A 12500-nucleotide genomic window follows, 5' to 3' on the forward strand; every position below is an offset into this window, starting at 1 on the left:
TTTATATTTCATATCCTCCATTTACCCTGCAAAAAAATGAAATTAAAAAAAAGACATATACTATGTTTATATATATATATACAGTATATACAGTATGTATATACATAATTTGCTGTGATGACTGTAATGAGCTCAATACCAGGTGATGTCACGTAACAGCTATATTGCAGTAATACGGTTATCGTCACAGCCCTAATTTACATTTACATTTAGTCATTTAGCAGACGCTTTTATCCAAAGCGACTTACAAGGGAGAATAACATTCAGACTACATTGCGACAGAGATTAGTGTAACAACAACATTCGTGTAACAATAAATACTGCAAGGTGGTGCTAAGTGATTGTAGGTTAGGACAGGAGGTACTCACTGAAGAGCTGGGTCTTCAAGTGCTTCTTAAAGACAGAGAGGGAGGTCCCCGCTCTGGTCATTTTTGGCAGCTCGTTCCACCAACGTGGAACTACAAATGAGAATAGCCTGGATTGCCGTGGCTGTATGGCCGGCAGAGCCAGGCGACGCTCATTTGATGAGCGCACCATCCGGGGGGCAACATGTGCTGTTACAAGAGCATTTAAGTAGGCGGGAGCATTCCCAGCAATCACTCTGTAGGCCAGCATAAGAGACTTGAACTTGATGCGGGCGGCTACAGGTAACCAGTGGAGCTCGATGAGCAGCGGAGTGACATGTGCCCTCTTTGGCTGGTTGAACACCAGTCGCGCCGCCGCATTCTGTATCATCTGTAGTGGCTTCACCGCACAGGCCGGCAAGCCTGTTAAGAGGGCGTTGCAGTAGTCGAGACGGGACATCACCAAGGTTTGTACCAGCAGTTGAGTGGCATATTGGGTCAGGTATGGCCTGACTTTTCGGATGTTGAGTAGTGCGAAGCGGCAGGACCGGGAGACGGCGGCAACATGGTCCGAGAATGTCAGTTGGTCATCAATAATGACACCAAGATTCCTTGCAGCCTTGGTAGGAACAAGAGATAGAGAGTCAATTTTAATATCAATGTTGTGATAAATACCTTGTTTGGCCGGGAAGACCAGCAGTTCCGTTTTCGCCAGATTGAGTTGAAGATGATAATCCTTCATCCATGTGGATATGTCAGCGAGACAATCCGAGATCCGCGTCGAGACAGTAGGGTCGTCGGGCGGGAAGGACAGATAGAGTTGAGTATCATCCGCATAGCAGTGATATGAAAAGCCATGTGAGCGGATGATCGGGCCCAGTGAGGTGGTGTATATGGCAAAGAGGAGGGGTCCTAGCACCGAGCCTTGGGGCACCCCTGTGGTGAGGTTGTGAGACACAGACAGCTGGCCTCACCATGTCACACTGAACGAGCGCCCAGTAAGGTAAGATTCGAACCAGGAAAGTGCACTGTCCGTTATGCCCATACTTGAGAGTATGGACAGGAGTATGCAATGATTGACAGTGTCAAAAGCAGCTGATAAGTCTAGCAGAATGAGAACCGAGTATTTGGCAGCAGCTCTAGCAGTTTTTAAGGCCTCTGTCACAGACAACAGGGCTGTTTCGGTGGAGTGACCACTTTTGAAGCCAGATTGAAGTGTATCAAGAAGGTTGTTTCTTGACAGGTACTCTGTAATCTGTCTAGAGACCGCCCTCTCTAAGGTTTTGGAAAGGAATGGGAGGAGAGAGACCGGCCGATAGTTTTCCACTTGATTGGGATCGAGTGAGGGTTTTTTGAGCAGTGGTGCGACCCGAGCCGCTTTGAAAGCGGAAGGGAAAGTGCCGGAAGTTAGGGAAGAATTAATCACATGTGTGATTGCCGGGGTGATAGTCGGTGATATGGCTTGAAGGAGGTTGGATGGGATCGGATCTAGCGGACAGGTAGTAGGACGGCTACATGTTAGTAGTTTAGATACCTCACTTTCAGCGAGGGGGGTGAAACCAGGGAACGACGAGCCTAGGGCTGGAGAAGACAGGTTGTGAGTAAGTTGTTTAGTGAATTGGCTGCTGATGGCTGCCACTTTGTTAGTAAAAAAGGAGGCAAGGCAGTCAGCAGTGAGGTTAGTAGCTGGGGGAGGTGGTGGAGGGTAAAGCAGAGACTTGAAGGTGGCGAATAACTTACGTGTGTCTGTGGCACCGTTGATCCTATCGTTGAAGAAGGCCTTCTTGGCAGCAGTGATGCTGGAAGAGAAGGACAGTAGTGTCTGGTAGCTTGCAAGATCCTCAATTGTTTTGGATTTGTGCCATTTCCTCTCGGCTGCTCTGAGGTCAGTGCGCGTTGTCCGGAGGGTGTCAGTCAGCCAAGGGTGCGACTGGGTTGATCGAGCAGGTCTGGTGGATAGTGGACACAGGCTATCCAGACATGAGCTCAAGGTGGAGCAGAGGGAGTCAGTGGCATCATTAACCTGCAGAGAGGAGAAAGTGCCGTGGGGTGGAAGAGAAGAGGAGAGCACAGAGGAGAAGTGGCTGGGAGACAAGTTGCGGAGATTGCTGCGGATAGTAACCATGGGTGGGGAGGTGGGGGGTTGTTTTGGTAGCTTGACATTGAAGTGGATGAAGAAGTGGTCAGAGAGATGAAGAGGAGTGACCCATAGGTTGTCCGTGGTACAGCTCCGAGCAAGAATGAGATCAAGCTCTTTGCCAGCCTTGTGAGTCGGTGGAGTCGGGACCTGTCTTAGGTCGAACGAGCGAACCAAAGACAGGAAGTCAGCCGAGCTCGCACTGTCCAAGTGGATGTTCATGTCTCCGAGGACGAGCATGGGACACTCATGCTCAGGAATTGATGACAGCAGGGTGTCAAGCTCATGTAGGAAGTCACCTAGTTGTCCTGGTGGACGGTAGATGACGACCACATAGGCTTTCACCGGAGCAGTCACCAAGACGGCGTGATATTCAAAGGAGGTAAAGTTGTTTAAAGGCAGCAGTGGATTAAATTTCCATGTGTTGGAAATTAGCAGGCCAGTCCCACCACCACGGCCAGATGGTCTGGATGTGTGGGAGAATGTGTAGTTAGTGGAGAGTGCAGCCGGGGTTGCGCTATCTTCCGGTTTAACCCATGTCTCAGTGAGAGCAAGGAGCTCCAAGGAGAGGTGGTTGGCATGACCAGAAATGAAGTCTGCCTTGTTAACTGCAGATCGACAATTCCACAAGCCAACAGAGAAGGAGGTCTTTGCAGAAGATGTTTGCTGCAGGGACCTGAGGTTACCCGGATTGCATCGGCGTATGGTATAACGAGGCTTTCTGGGTGACCTTGAAGTTGTAGGGATGCGGTAGAAGCACATTTTGTATGGAGTGAGAGAAAGAAGGCAGGTTTGCCTTGCTCAGTGTCCTTGCTTCGGTTGACGTGCAGAGGTAGACGTGCGTCTTTACACAGAGCGACTACAAATGGGCCAATGCTTGAAGCTAACGCTTCAAGGGCAGGGCCATAAATAGGTGATAGAATACAGCTGCTCATGTGATTAGGGTTGCACCTGGCAAAGAGCACGCCCACATAAGAGAGGACTTACCTGAATAGGGGGTGTGTCTGGAACACAAGCTTGTTGGCAGATCAGCAAATAGCAGTGAAATATGCAGAGTCAATCCAGTAGTCCAAGTTGCAATACTACAATACGAGCAGTGATACACTACACAGCAACCTCAGCACTAGAGCTCAACTCAGAGTTCAGTTTGTAGTGCAGGGTATTTATCCCTGAATAGGGGGTGTGTCTGGAACACAAGCTTGTTGGCAGATCAGCAAATAGCAGTGAAATGTGCAGAGTCAATCCAGTAGTCCAAGTTGCAATACTACAATACGAGCAGTGATACACTACACAGCAACCTCAGCACTAGAGCTCGACTCGTGCTCGAATAGTGATATCAATGAAAAAAATAAAGTTGTTAGCCATTAACTATTATATAGATAATATTGGGGAGACTGGGACACAATAAAGAAGCGTGCGATATTGAAGGTTACCACTCCCTGTGCCAGGGAATATTCTGTAATATTCTGCGTCTGTTCTTCAGCCAACTTGAAAACTCTTGAGATGTATTTCTTGGGTATTCTCCATGGATAGACATGTCTGACGTTGCTGCAGGGAGAGGGATGGGACGAGGGAGTAGATTGGACGTGTGTCTTCCTCCATGGCTACCCTGTCCAAAGAGTTCAACCGAAACGCTCAAAATGCTTGGAGCCTCAAAGTAGGGGTTGCTCTGAGCTTCAAAAGTCTCGCCGCGTGAGAGAGAATAAAATGGAGAGAGACAGACAGAAAGGGCGAGAGACATAAAGAAAAGAGGAGGGAGACGGAGAGAAAGGGCGAGAGACATAAAGAAAAGGAGAGAGACTGAGAGAAAGGGCGAGAGACATAAAGAAAAGGAGAGAGACTGAGAGAAAGGGCGAGAGACATAAAGAAAAGGAGAGAGAGAAATGGCGAGAGACATAAAGAAAAGGAGAGAGACTGAGAGAAAGGGCGAGAGGAAGAGGGAGAGAAACGGAGCGTCAGGCAAACAAGAGGTAAGAAATAATAAGTAAACACAGGTCGAAGGGATGAAAAGAGACACGCAGATGGCGAGAACGACAGTGGGAAAAGGGAGCGGGCCAAGTAGAGAGAGGGCGCGAGAAAAAGAAACAGGAAGCTGATGCTTCTTGACCCTGTAAAATCTGACCCGGCCATCCCTTTGTTTATCTCAGATGGCATTCTAATTCTCTCTCTCTCTCTCTCTCTCTCTCTCTCTCTCTCTCTCTCTCTCTCTCTCTGACTATCTCTCTCTCTCCTTCTCTCTCTCTCTCTCTCTCTCTCTCTCTCTCTCTCTCTCTGCCTCTTCACACGTCCTATCCTTTTATCCATTCACATTTTCTTTGGACTAATCATGGTCCGAGATGTACAGCTGGAGAGAGGGGCAGAGACAGAGAGCAGAGGGAGAGAGAGCTAGGGTGAGAGAGAGAGCGAGGGAGAGAGAGAGAGAGAGTGGGAGAGAGAGAGAGAGTGAGAAAAGGATGGAGGGAGGGAGGGAGGGAGGGAGGCACCGAGAGCGACCGGGACGGTAAAAAGAGAAAGACGTGATGTTTGGTTGTTCTTATGCTTGACCCTGTAAAATCAGTGACCCTTCTTCTCTCCCCCTCCCTCCCACACTCTCGCTATCTCTCTCTCTCTGTTTTTCTCATCTTGTTAACCTTTTGACTTGTCTTTACGCGCCTGTCCATGTTGGCCAAAGCTGGGCTTCCCATCTCTCTCTGCCAATCTCGTCCCTTTTTGTCTCTATCCCGCTGCCCCTCTCCTGTCTCTTGCTGTATTCTTCCAGGTAAAACTGTGTGTGTGTGTGTGTACGTTTGTCTGTGTGTGTGTGTGTGTAGCCAGACCCTGCTTCCCGTCTGGCATGTCAGGTTGGCTCAGAGAACAGAGAAAGTCCTACTCTGTTTAGATCACTGCCTGGAACACACACACACACACACACACACACACACACACACACACACGCACACACACACACATAGAAACGCAAACAATACACCAACACATAATGGTGCGACGTGATGTCACAGTCACAGCTTTACTGAGTATGTTGAAGCCGGTTAACAAACATGATTCAAACTGGAGAACAGGTATGATAAATAACATTATAAATTATAGGCAGCATTCTCTGTACAACAGATGATATGATGCCGTGTTTATCCATAAAACAGATAAAAATCACTTCCATATTTGAAAACCCATCATATATTCTTCTCTCTGTTTTCCCTGTCTTTCTCCCCCTCTCTCTCTAATTAGGAGTTGTAACTGATTTGCTAACATTATGACATGATCTTTCTCTGGGGGCTCCTACAGTCTAATTATCCGTATCCCTCCCTCTCTCCCTCCATCTCCCTCCCTCTTTCCCTTATCGTCCTCCTTCTTTCTCTCTGACCAATTGGCTTCGAACTTGAGTAAAAGCTGCGATTGCGCGCATTTTTTTTGGCCAATTATTTTTCCTTCTCAGTGACAGAAATAAAAAATAAACAACTGCCGACTGCTGTTTATTTACCTGCTTTCACATTTAATATTCAATGAAAATGTAAAAAAAAACCAATTCAGTCATTTTCTCATTCTTAAAGATTTGGACCACTTAAACAAAACAAACTTGAGAAAAAAAAAAAAACTTGTACACGAAAGTCTTTTTTCATTTATTCACAAACACAAACATCTACCTATACGTACACACACACTCTCACACACACAAAATACACACACATGCGCAACCTCCCCACTGGTTGCGGAGGTAAAAGGGTAAAAAGAAGATGAAAGGGTTTCCTTTCTCCAGATAACAATCAGTCTCCTCATCTTACACTGTACCCCCTACACACACACACACACACACACACACACACACACACACACACACACACACACACACACACACACACAGGGGGACAGAGGGGGTGTCTTTCCCTCTCTGCCCCTTTCATCAATCAATCTATCAACTGATTGTGTGTGTGTGTTTGTGTGTGTGAATGAGTGGAGTTTCTCTGCTCCTGTTACCGCATGGTCTTCTATATGTCTGAATCACTTTGATTAGACAGCATACACTAATACACACACACACACACACACACACACACAGACACACACACACACACACACACACACACATGTCAGTAATGGCTGCACGAAGTTGTGTGGCAGTGACATCTGCGATAGTGTTTATGTAAAAGCAGTGTGTCTGATAGCTTTTTAACACAAAATAATTTCCTCTGAGCTTGGCTTTACATCAACACACAGGAAGAGAAAGAGGAAAGAAAGAAAGAAAAATAGAAGGGAAAGGAAACAAAGGAAGGAGCTGTAATTATTAGCTATAGTTATTATAATTATTGTTATCATTTTTTTATATATATAATTATGTATGACTATCCACTGATGTATTTATTTTGATTGACCCATGGATATTTATTAAAAGGCTCGATAGATCAGACTCATCATTGAAACAACACGCACAGAACAACACAAACGCACACACACCCAATAGGCTTTCATTCGTCTTTCTTCAATAGGAGGGAACTCTATCTCCCTCTATTTCTCTGGCCCCATGACCATTTGAAGCGTGTTGAGGGATTTGTGTAATCATTGTGCAACCATTTGAACATGCACGTTTCATGCTTCTTTGATTCAGTTGGCATATCAAATCTTATCTTTCTGAGAATGTGTGTGTGTGTGCGTGTGTGCGTGTGTGCGTGGTGTCTGTGGTGTTACATTGAAAGGACAAGTTGTTTGTAAAGACAAAATGTCAACTGTCAGAATTAGCCAACCTCTAGAGACACAAAGTATACAACAAGCATCATGGGAAAGGAAGAAAGAAAGAAACCTGGTAATATGGAAGCAACCTTGAAATGAGAAATAAGCAAAGAAAATAAATCAGAGATGATAAAAATGGTATTTTGTGCGTGAAAGCTGACTACTTTGATGTACAGCTGTTTTGTCAAGCACTGACCAAGTCTCTTTGGACAAAAGAGAACACACACCTTGAGTTTTAGACAGTACGCCATCAGAGCTGTCCCACGGCAATACAATAGCCACTTATGCAGCGCTTAATATGTAAAGCAGGAGGTGCCGGAACACAGAGAGGCTGCCGATCCGGCGTGTTCGCAACCCGGAACGTAAAGACATGGAACGCATGCATGGAGCGCACGAAGTGGGGGCTGAAGCTGCCATGCGTCACGCGGCACGGGGCTTTTTTTGTTTCGTTCAATTAGGAAACAGAAATAAAAAATAATAGGGCTGCCCTCTGAAAGTGGACGAGTCGAATCATCGGTCGGAAACCTGTCAGTCAGAGATTCTTTTTTTTTTTTTTTTTTACAATTACAATAACAGGATAAAACAGATAAAAGCTTACAAAATGCACAGGGATAACATTTCAATGAGGAATTATAAATAAGGGGAACCAAAAATATATTTTTATGTTGGTGAATTGAACATGGCTCTCCGTGCCCCGTTACTCTGAATAAAACAATTAAAAACAGTGTGGGGAGGGGGCACTGAGGAACGGGGCACGACTCGTAAACTCATTTAGATTATTTTCTGCGCGTAACGCATGGAGAGACGCACGGTTTCATTCCAAACCCACATGTTTCGCTCCATAAGGAGACGTAAAATAAAATGACCTACATCTGAAATAAAAACATTCTGTTTTGGTACAGCCCTAATAAAATAAAATAATCTAAAAACACATTATCTTCATATTTCCTTTTTTTGAGAAACGGGGAGCGCGGACCTCGCAACTCTGTGGCTACGCAGCTTGTGCGGAGGTGCCAGATCTAATCAAACAGGTTTACCGATATATTGCGCGTGGTGTGCGGTTCTCTTACAGCTTGCATTTGACCAATCAGCGTTGTTACTCCCTAAAGAACCACCTTGCTTGCACAGACTTTACCTGTAACTATCCAAGTCCAATATGGCTACTCCTGTGCGTAGAAAAAAGCCCTAGGTTCCTTTTAATGCTTCCTACAATGGAAAAGCACCTATATGCCCTCCATCTTAAAATATCTTAATAATGGTGAGAATATCCACCGTCTATACTGAGGCCACTCACCTCACATACCCACTCTGTACTGGAACAGCAAAATTGGTGTTTGACAGACAAGGGAGGAGGAGTGAAAGAGCTGTTGAAAGGGGACATTATAACACTCCTTCACTTTGGGGACAGAGGTCATATCGCACAATGCACCTCTAGTGGTAGAGGGAGGCCATTGCACATTATGAATGCAGAGCCCGACATCAGACCAACGCAGTAAACCACGTGCAGTAATGGTTCAGGACGCGCATTACACTAGAGAACAATGGGAAACAGCACACGAAAGGACAGACAATGATGGTTTTTAGATGCATTATTGTGCACAGTGTGTGCTGTGTTTACGGTGTAGGGGACAGTGTTGTTACTGTACTGTACAGTATGTTTCATCACCTGTATTTTGTACGATCAGTTTAAATCTCCTACTGAACACGCTGGTTCTCCTAGATAGTGGACACTGGCTTTGTCAGTACCATTCCCTCTCTCTCCATCTCTCTATCTCCCTCTCTATCACCTCTCTCTCTCTTTCTCTCTCGCTCCCTCTCTCTCTATCCATCTCTCTCTCTCTCTTTCATTTTTGGATATCTCGCCCAGCCAGGAAACACCAGCTGGCCCGTTCTTTTTTTTTTCGAATGTTTTTTCTTCTTATGACTAATGACCACCTGAATACATTTCCCTTAGCCAGCTCCCCCCTGGTGTGAGGACAACCCCCCCTCCCTCTCTCCCCTTCTCTCTCACTCTCTCTCCCCTTCTCTCTCCCTATTGCTCTCTCCCCCTCTCTCTCTTTCTCCCTCTCTCTCTCCCTCTTTCTCTCTCTCCCTCCCTCCCTCTTTCTCTATCTCTCTCCCTCGCCCTCCCTCTCTCTCCCACCATCTCTGTCTCCCCTTCTCTCGCATCCTCTCTCTCACTCCCTCTATCTCTCCCTCTCTCTCTCGCTCTCTCCCCCTCTCTCCCTCTCTTTCTCCCTCTCTCCCTCCGTCTCTCTCTCTCCCTCTCTCTCTCTCCCTCTCTCCCTCTCTCTCTCTCTCTCTCTCTCTCTCTCTCTCTGTGGTTCTGTTTGCTACTAACCGAGCTGACCTGTAAAGTCAGTTCTGCTGTTTGCAGGACAGCAGCTGGAGAAGGAACTTCCCGCCGCTAATAGCCGTGCGAACCAGCTCCTCTGTCATGTCCATTCTGAGTTTTTAACACACTGGATGCATCTCCGTGCGCCCGGCACCGCCAACAGACGCGGTCTCCCCGGTCTAAATGCTCCGTGCGCTGGCCGTCGTGCGATAACTGATGAGTCATAGCTGTTCTCAGTTATTTCCGTTGAGTTTCCGCTGTTTCGCTCGCTGCAGCGGTAATCTGTTTGAGGGACGGCAATAAAAGCGCAACTGGCACCGGAGCATCCATTTTGCTGTCCTTTTAGGATCGTATCGTACCGTGTTGTTTGTGTTATGCCCCCATGGCTCGGTCTTAGGGCGCTCAGCGCAGGTTGTCCTCATGGTGGATTTGGTGACATTTCCTTTCGCCTTCACCTCAGCCAAGTCACCAGTTTCGGTTTGTCCGGGAAGCTTCTTTTCTTTTTCTAACCTGTGCTGTCGGCATGCTGGGCATACAACACTGAGTATTTGTATGCCATTGCATCTAGGACAGAGTTAGTCTGCAAGTGAAGTTCAAGTTCTCGACCTGCAATGCAACTCTTTATTCATTATTAAATCATCAAGAACTGCTGCAATAACTCTGTCCTGTCGTCCTCCTCCATGGTGGTCTCGGGGCCTGGAATAGTGCTTCTAACATTGCATGTTATGGCACAACAGGACACAAGAATGGAGAAAATGCAGATTGAGAAGCACCTTCACCCACTGTCTGTGAGGAATGACCTCCAGAAAAATCCTGTTTTACCATGTGGGAACATTAAGAAAATTCAAAAATACAATTTCCCTCAAAGATACTTATGTTTATCCAAGGCACTCTCAGTTAAAATGCCCAATTAAAACATGGGAATATTACATCAAAATACTACACATTGTGGCTGGTTTGTCACAATGCGTAGGTCCTTACCAGTTTACTTTGATATTTTAATGTAATATGCCCATTTATTTTTACTGTATATTGATTGTGAGTGCCTTGGATCAACTTCAACATTTTTGAGACATTTTTCTTTCCTTTTTCACACCCAATGAGCACTCACTAGTTATTTCTTCTGAGTAAACTATTTCCTTCTTTTGAATTTATTGTTATCAAATTTGCATTCACCCCGGTTTCTATCTTCTACTGTTGACGATCTATTGCTGGATTTCATCCTTTGAGCTCTCATCTCCATTTCTATTCATTTTATTCACCATCTCTCTCTCCCTCTCTCTCTCTCTTTCTTTCCATCTCTGTCCCTCTCCTCTCGTCCATGGGACCAGTGGCTCAGCTGGCGTCATGCTGTGTGTGTGTGTGTGTGTGTGTGTGTGTGTGTGTGTGTGTGTGTGTGTGTGTGTGTGTGTGTGTGTGTGTGTGTGTGTGTGTGTGTGTGTGTGTGTGTGTGTGTGTGTGTGTGTGTGTGTGGAGCTTCCCCCCCGGCTAATTGGTACGATCCTCTTAAGGAGTTAAACGAGGTGAGCGGGGGAGACTCAGGTGGTCTGCCTCTAACACACCCCCACACCACACATGCATGTGCACATGCATGCAAACAGAGATATACACACACATTCACAGACATAGACACACACACACACAGATTTTTCGAAACACGGATTCACACACACTTAACGCACATATTTACACTAACACATGCACACAGATAGATACAGATCTTTACACACACAAACACACACACACACACACACACACACACACACACACATAAAACACATTTTAAATAGATAGGGTAAGGCTGTTCTGTGCACACACACACTAACACACATACACACACATAGACAAGATGGTCCATGGTGATGGAGATATTTAGAGAGCCTTTCATATGACCTTTGAATATAGGGCTAGGCGATGTACCATTATAATACTGATATCATGATAGGAGACGAGATATCATCTGGGTTTCTAGTTATTGTAATATAGAGATATAGTTAAATGTTGTTTTTAAGGCTGCGTTAAAATAAATCTGAATTAATGCAACTTTCTGAACTACAGAGACTGTTCTGTGCCTCTCCTTGCTTGGTCATAATATCAACTAATAGTTGGTTCTCAAATATTTCTTATGTATAAATATCTTATGAAAGCACCAATAGGATATGGTGATATTGGTCAAAATGTTTTTTTTTAATAATGTTCAATTTATTCAATATCACCCAGCTCTAGAACAGTGTACAACACTGATGCTGAAGGATGTGGACGTCCACTCATGCAGGGTGGACGCTGGGTAAAATACACAAATACACAGCAGATCAATGGCAGCCAGTCAGTGAAAAGATTACTGGGCATCAGGGGGAAGCGAGGTCATCGGTAGATCTGTCGTTACACGCTGCCACTTCAGCTGATCAATACCATTGATCTACAGTATTGGTGAGAGCAACGGAGTGAGTCAACACAGCCATGCAAGTGTTTGGAAACAGGCACATGACCCTCATGCACTGCACTTTGTCACAGGCAAAACACACAGACTCAGACACTCGAGCTAGAATCAATGCACACACATTCACTCCAGTGTGCATGTGTGTGTCATCTACGCATGGTTCAATGCTGCTGATTCCAGGAAAATAAGTTTTTCCTGACTGTGTTAATGCTGAATTGATGAGAGGATCGCTATAATTATTATTATTATTATTATTATTATTATTAATAATAATAATAATAATAATAATAATAATAATAACAATAATAATAATAATAATAATAATAATAATAATAATAATAATAATGATGATGATGATGATGATGATGATGATGATAATAATAATATAATAATTCCACTTTCAATCTTTGGTTAATCTTTTTATTTTTTCACTACATCACTGCTCAATAGGTAGAATAACACCTTACTGTTGAAGTCAAGTTTATTTCTATAGCATTTGTAATAAATGTTACAGTGGCAAAG

General features: G+C 45.0%; 1 protein-coding gene across 1 annotated transcript in view; it reads left to right on the top strand.

Annotated features, from left to right (window-relative positions):
* The window catches only part of scn5lab (sodium channel, voltage gated, type V-like, alpha b), a gene marked incomplete at its 5' end in the record, with an annotated part of 113784 nt that overhangs the window by 60679 nt on the left and 40605 nt on the right, over positions 1-12500 (top strand). The window lies entirely within an intron of this gene.

Source organism: Zeus faber (genome assembly GCF_960531495.2).
Source record: "Zeus faber genome assembly, chromosome: 19".
NCBI lineage: Eukaryota > Metazoa > Chordata > Actinopteri > Zeiformes > Zeidae > Zeus > Zeus faber.